Here is a 6663-nt window from a genome sequence, read left to right as displayed (position 1 = left end):
GAAGGGTTGAAACAATCACGTAACAGATGTAAGTCAGACGGAGGAATGACGGTGCCCGCAGGGCAAGGAGAGACGGGACAGGGGAGAACCCACCTGGTCCTGGGTGTCCCTCAGCAGGGCGGTGTATTCCGAGGATGTGGGCTCCGGGTTGCTGAGGTTCCAGCTGATGATGTGGAAATGTAGCTGGTGCTCTCTCTGGATGGATAAACTCTGTGCTGCAGAGCCTGGAGCCACCGAGAGGAAGAGCAGACAGGTGGAGACTCTCCGCTCCCAGCACACAGGCATGGTGGCCCACGGGGTCAGGGCGGTGGGTGCAGACAGCGTCCACACTGCTGGCTTCCCCATCCTTTTCAGGCCTGGGGAGAGAGGGACGTGGGGACTCTAGAGAGAGGTCCTGAAACCTCTGGGGTGGGGGCCAGAACAGGAAGGAGGAAATGGGAGGACAGGGGCGAGACAGAGAGGGGTGGTGACAAAAGTGGTCATTAGGGGCAACTAATCAGGGGAGGGTCTCACCTGAGGGAGAACAGTCTGCAACTCAAGGAGAAGAGGCCCAGGCTGCTCTTCTTGAACAAGGATCCAGCTGGGGAGGAAGGAGGAGGAGGAGGAGCAGGAGGGACAGGGATTGGGGGAGGGGCTGGGTGGGATTAACCCAACGGGAGCTGCTGGGACCAGGGTCTCACCAGGCTCTGCAGGACCCTCTCAGTGGAGTGGAACGTGGCTGAGCCATTGCTCCTGTCTGATGAATACCAGAGGGTGGAGATGGGGAAGGTGACTGTGAGGGACTTCAGGTTGTGCCCCAAAGCTGCAAGACGAAAGGGAGAGCGATGGCCATCACTGAGAGCTGGCCTGAGACCACACCAGAGTCCTGCACTCATTATCATCTGTCGTCTTCTCTCCCAGGGGCACCACCACCCACCCGTGTGGTCACCCAAGTCAGAACCAGCACATCTGCTCAGCTCCTCCTCCCTCCCAGTAACACAAATTCCAGTTGCACACTGGTCCTCACATACACTCCCTCTCCATCCCTGTCCCAGCTTAGGTGTTAACTTCCTTCACCTGGACCAACACCCCAGCAGGCTCACTGGATGCTCTGTCTAAAGGATGTTCTACATGGACCACTAGAAGGATCTTTCTGAAATGAATACCTCACTAGGGCCACCACTGCTCTAGTACCACCCGTGGCTCCCTATGGCCTTCAGTGTTAGTTCAACCTTCTTGACCTGGCACTCAAGGCTCTACTCAATCTGGCTCCTGCTGACCTTTCAGTCTCATTTTATCCATGTACCGCGGGTTAAACTTCATGCTTCACGCAACCCAAATTCATTTCAATTCTCCCCATACAGCATGTTGTTTCTGGCCGGAGCCTTTGATCCTGGAATCCCCTCTGCCAGGAAAACCCTTCATCCTCTACCTGCCTGGGTCCCTCCTGCTCATTCTCAAAGACTCCATTCAGGTGAAACTTTCTCTAGCAAGCTCTTCCCCTCCAAATGATGCCAGGCCCTCTCCCCGAAACCTCCCACATTGTACTATAATGGTGTGTTAATTTCACAATATTAGGGGCTCTCTGAGGGCTGACCTTAGACTGAATCATCAGTATAATCTTTGTGATCAGCATGATTGCCCTAAAACCAGAATTTCACACCCTGGCTTCCCAGCTCCTGGATCACAACTGGCTGGTGGAGGAGTGGGGCTGGAGAGCTTCTCTTGGGAAGGAAAAGGGGACCCCAGATACCTGTGGTGGCTTCTGGTGGCACAGGTGATGATGAAGTATGCAGGGACGTGGTGGCCGGCTCGGGAGCTGGCCTCGAGGGCTGTCTCAGGGAGGGACAGAGTGGGAGGAGCCCCCAGGCTCACCCGGGCTCCAGCAGTGGCTGTGCCAGGACCACCATTCACAGGTGAAGCATACATGAGAGTGAGGGGAGGGGTGACTGTGTGAGTAGAGGGATGAGCAAGCCTGTGGATGAGAGGAGCCCGAGAGAGAGAGAGATAGGTGAACAAGAGAGACTGAACACAGAGGAGAGACACATGGACGGGCAGAAAACTGGACAGACGGATGGGATACCTGGAAAAGGAGGACCAAGGGCGGGGCTTCAGGAGAATTAAAGTGAAAACCACGTGGGGTCAGAATGTGGTGGAGAACACGTCTGTGTCTAAGGCTTTCTCACACTGGGCTGGGACTCTCCACCAGAACCCGGGAGGGAGAGAAGGGATGAATTAGGGCCCTTCCAGGTGCTTCCCTCACCAAGGACAGCGGGTGAACGAGAACAAGTGCTCCCCAACCCCAAATGTGGACGAGACCCAGGACATCAGGGCCAGGAATACTCACTGGTGGTAGTCGGGGCTGCGGCTCCATAGGTGTAATCTGTGGAGAGAAGGCGAGAGGAGTTGCGCAAGAGTTGGGGTGAACATAATGGATTAAGGGAGAGGGAGGATGTAGGGAGCTTGGTGGGGAAAGCAGACGGGAAGAGGGGAGGGGAAGAGGGGAGGGGTGTTCAGGGGGGAGGCAACAAGATGGAAGGTGGCTGGACCCAGTGATCACACAGTGATGAGAAGACTGATCCCAGACCAGAAGCATAGAGAGATGGATCATAGCTCACTTTAGAGCAACGGAGGCAACACAGAACTCTGACTGGGAGAGAGAGTGTGGCTGTAGCACAGCCGCTCACCACTGACGTAGAGGCTGTCCCCGTCCAGGGTGAGGGAGCCCAGGTGGGTGACGCCCTGGGTCTCATGGCACGGCTCCCAGTAGAGTCACTCTCTGTCCAGCCCGGGACCTGCGGGGGTCAGAGTGGAAGGTGCAGATGATGTCCACCCCAGTGGCTGCCCCACCCTTCTCAAGCCTGGGGGAGGGAGAACCTGGGGACATGGAATACTGAGCAGGGGTCCTTCTGGGTGTGGAAAGCGAGAGAGGGGAAGGGAGGAGGCTGAGGGAGAGGCTGAAGGGGCTGCTCTGATGTCTGGAGAGGCTCTCCTCGGTGTCTCCCATGTGAGACAACCCCCTCACAAGTAAGGCCTGACTTCCTGTAGGATGTGGAGGGGGGCCTGTGAGTGACAAAGAGGGGTGAACACACAGACCTGGGTGAGGGGGCGCCTGCAGCTCTGCACGGACAGCAGCGAGGAGAACAGTCTCTGCCCTGTGCCATCTGACACATGCAGGCAAGAAAGTACCGTTACGGTCTCTCGGTTCTACACTCCAAGGTCTTTTCTTTCTATTTCTGTAATACTCCACAGCCATCACCCAGGCCTAGGGAACAATCATCTTATTCCTAATCTTATTCCCAGCACCTCCCATCTTGCCTCTTAAGTCTACATTCTTAACCATGAAATCCATTTGAACCAACGTGCTTAGACCAAACGCTAATCACATCATCCTTCTACTCGCATCTCTCCAGAGTCTTCCCACTGGTCTTAGAACAGAGTCCCAAGTTACCCCTGATCTGGTCCTGCCTGTCCCCCATCGCCGGCGTGGCTCACACCCCTCCCCCTGTGTTGACTCGGCTCAGCCATCCCTCTTCTCAGTTCATGGACACACCAGGCTCTCTGCTTCAGGGGTGTCCTCATGCGGGTCCCTCTGTCTGAAACGCTCTCTTGAACACACTCCCACACCCTCACTCCAGTCTAACCCTCCAACTAGCTAAATCCTGTCCAAACTCTAGCTCTCAAGCTAAATATCAGTCCTTCTCAAGAGGGCTTCCCTGCCCCCTCAGGTTGAGTCCCCTTGTGCCAAACTCCCACATCACTCTCATCATTAACTGTCTAAAATCCAAATTCCCAAATACAATATAAATTCCACGGAGGTGGGACAAGGTCTCTCTGGTTCTCCAGGTCCCCATGCATGTGGCCCAGGGCCTGGCTCATCAGATGAGGAACCATCCCAGTTTGTCTAGGATTGCCCTGGTTTGAATACTAAAAGTCCTGTGTCCTGGAAAACCCCTCTGTCCTGAATAAACGAGGATGGTGGGTCACCATAAATTATAAACTCAAAGACTATCTATTGCATGACAAGCACACATTCCCCTCAAGAACATCACAGGAAAGCTAGAATGAAAAAGGCACACACACATACACACACAATTAGTAGAGGCCAACAACTAAATACAAAATTACTTAACAAGATTCTCTGCAACGTGAATCACCAGACCGTTATTTCAGAAAAGTTTCAAGAAACAAAGTTAATTCCCTTTAGAAGGCAAGGTGGTGAGGACAGGTTTTTTAGAGACTAGTGCCCTGCCCTGCAATCTACAGTGTTGCTTAGTACTCCTCCAAATGATTTGAAATGTCATAAAGAAAAAAATGCTCAAAATAAATCTGGCTACTGGCAAATTCAATGTCAAATTTGTTATTAATACAAAGAAGTTCCAATCATCTTTTTCCCTGAATGTTCCTTTATTTCAAATTTTTGTGGAGGATTTATAGGACTTTAGAAGTCAAGTTGAATGGGTCTAAGGAATGTTGCTGAGTATCCCTGCTAATATTTAATGGGATGTCTTCTAATGCTACATACACACGCAAAACATTTCTGTATTTATATTATATATAAATCCTGACTTTTGAGTATTATGCATTGCAAGTAAATCTATATTTTCTACTATAATACACATTTGCAGTTACTTACATTTGTTTTATGTGTTCTTATTTGCATATAACTGTACTTACTGAAATATTTACCACACACAACCACACACAGCTTACCATCTTTCCCTTGAATATAATCCATGAAACATCAATAATTTTTCTCAAGATACCCTCACTCTCAGTGTCCATGTGGTGACAACCTGAGCCCAGGAAAGCCCACTAGCAGGTCTTCTGCACAGCGGAGGCTGCCAGAACCTGCTGGTACCAGGTCCACAGGGTACTCACCTGGTCACACAGAAATCCATGGATCAGCGAGGACAGGTGGACTCTGAGCCTGCTTTCACCTCAAACTTGAGCTCCACGGATGCTTTTTGTGTCTGAGGGGGGAAGAAAAGCGCAAACAAGCTTTTGAGGCCTTTTCTAGGGTGTTGGATGGAAAGGCCACCCAATTCACTTTTCTTTTTTGTATTTACTGATGTAACTGTAACTGTTGGCTGAAACTGGATTTTCCCGATTCCTATGCAGTCACCTGCTCCCCAAGATGGGAGGAAGCAGCTCCGTGCTGTGTGCACTTGTGTCGCTCAACTCACTTGGCTGGACAGAGACTTTTTGCTGACTCTGGACCCTTTAAACAAGCTTGTCATTTATGGCCCCTGTAAGTGACTCGCTGACTTGTAAACAATTTTCACACTTCATTCAGGGCCCGGGAGATTTTCAGGCCCTGGAGCAGGTCTCCCAACCTCGGCACCACTGACATGTGGGGCCGGATGATTCTCTGTCGGGCCGTCCTGGGCCCTGGAGGACGCTGAGCAGCTTCCCTGCCTCCCCCTCTAGATGCCAGGAGCGCCCCCATTAGTAACAACCCAAACACCGCCTCCAGACGCGGATAAGCCCCCTGGGGACAAAATCACACGGAGGACGGTGACGGGGACTCTGAGGAGGGGCCGGCGGCGCCCGGAGCCGGGAGGAACAGCAGCCTCGGGCGCCCTGACGAACAGCCCGGGGAAACGGGGCTCCGGGGGGACGCGGGGACGCCGGGCCGTGACGGGGCTGCCCGCGGCCCAGGCCCCTCCCTGGACCGCGACCGGAGCCGGGACCGCCCGCCACTCACCGCGCGTCGCCCCTTCGGCCGAAGGTCCAGGGGAATCCCGTCCGCGCCGAGAAGACTGGACACACCGCGCAGACCTCCCGCTCCATCCACGGCGCCGCCCGCGCTTCCGCTTCCGGTCTCGGGCGGGCGTCTGGGAGGACGGAGGTTCGGGGAGGACGGACGATTGGGGGCTCCGGCCGCGGGGGGACGGGGCGGGGCGGGGCGGGGCGGGGCCTCTCACCCCAGCCTCGGGGGAGGTGTCTAGTTTCTAGAGTTAATGTGAGACCGGTCCGCGGGCTGGGTCAGCACCAGGGACAGGGACCAGGTCTAGGGGCGGGGCTGTGGGTGGAAACCAGTTAAAGAGGCGGGGCTGTGGGCGGGGACAAGGGTGCGGGCGGGGCAAGGGGCGGGACCAGGCTGTGGGCGGAGCCCGGGACCTGGCGGGGAGAGACGGAAAGAGCCGAACTGTGGCCGCGAAATCGGAGAGAGACGAACCCGAACCGCTGAGCCGAGGAGCGGCTGAAGATAATGTCAGTTTTATTTCATCCTTTCCAATAAATCATTCCTTTTGTATCATTTCCTGCCAATATTGCATCAAGCAGGGCCTCCAGTGTGTGTTTCGTAGAAGCAATGATAATGAACCTTCTCTTATCCTTGATTTCAACACTGCACCATAAAGTTTGACTCTGTAAATACTCTTTATGAGATTGACAGAGTTCCCTTCTATTCCTGATTTTGTAAGAGTTGTTTTTGTTGTTGCTGTTTATTTTTTAATACACAAATGGTGTTGAATTTAATTAAATGTCCTTTTCTGCAGTTATCGAGGTTATTATTTCTCCCTTTTCAGGGACTAGAGTACTGAATTACATGGCATGACCCAAGCTTAGTCATGATATGGCCTTCTTATAAAATATAGCTGGATTTGGAATGCTGATTTGATTTTTATTTAGGGTACATGAACTTAATTCAAGAAGGAGAGTGGCCTCTTATAATAGTCA

General features: G+C 53.1%; 2 long non-coding RNA genes across 2 annotated transcripts; both read right to left on the bottom strand.

Annotated features, from left to right (window-relative positions):
- Positions 1–301: 301 nt before the first annotated feature.
- Positions 302–1795, bottom strand: LOC131401956 (uncharacterized). The gene is made up of 3 exons (XR_009218149.1): positions 1733–1795; positions 681–802; positions 302–356 (listed from the first exon to the last, which is right to left on the bottom strand). It is a non-coding gene; the product is annotated as an uncharacterized LOC131401956 (long non-coding RNA).
- A 530-nt stretch (positions 1796–2325) lies between these two features.
- On the bottom strand, positions 2326–5026 carry LOC131401953 (uncharacterized). Its single transcript, XR_009218146.1, has 3 exons — positions 4861–5026; positions 2667–2774; positions 2326–2362 (listed from the first exon to the last, which is right to left on the bottom strand). It is a non-coding gene; the product is annotated as an uncharacterized LOC131401953 (long non-coding RNA).
- Positions 5027–6663: the final 1637 nt, after the last annotated feature.

Source organism: Diceros bicornis (genome assembly GCF_020826845.1).
Source record: "Diceros bicornis minor isolate mBicDic1 chromosome 27 unlocalized genomic scaffold, mDicBic1.mat.cur SUPER_27_unloc_1, whole genome shotgun sequence".
Taxonomy (NCBI): Eukaryota; Metazoa; Chordata; class Mammalia; order Perissodactyla; family Rhinocerotidae; genus Diceros; species Diceros bicornis.
This window is presented reverse-complemented; position numbering and strand designations above follow the sequence as displayed.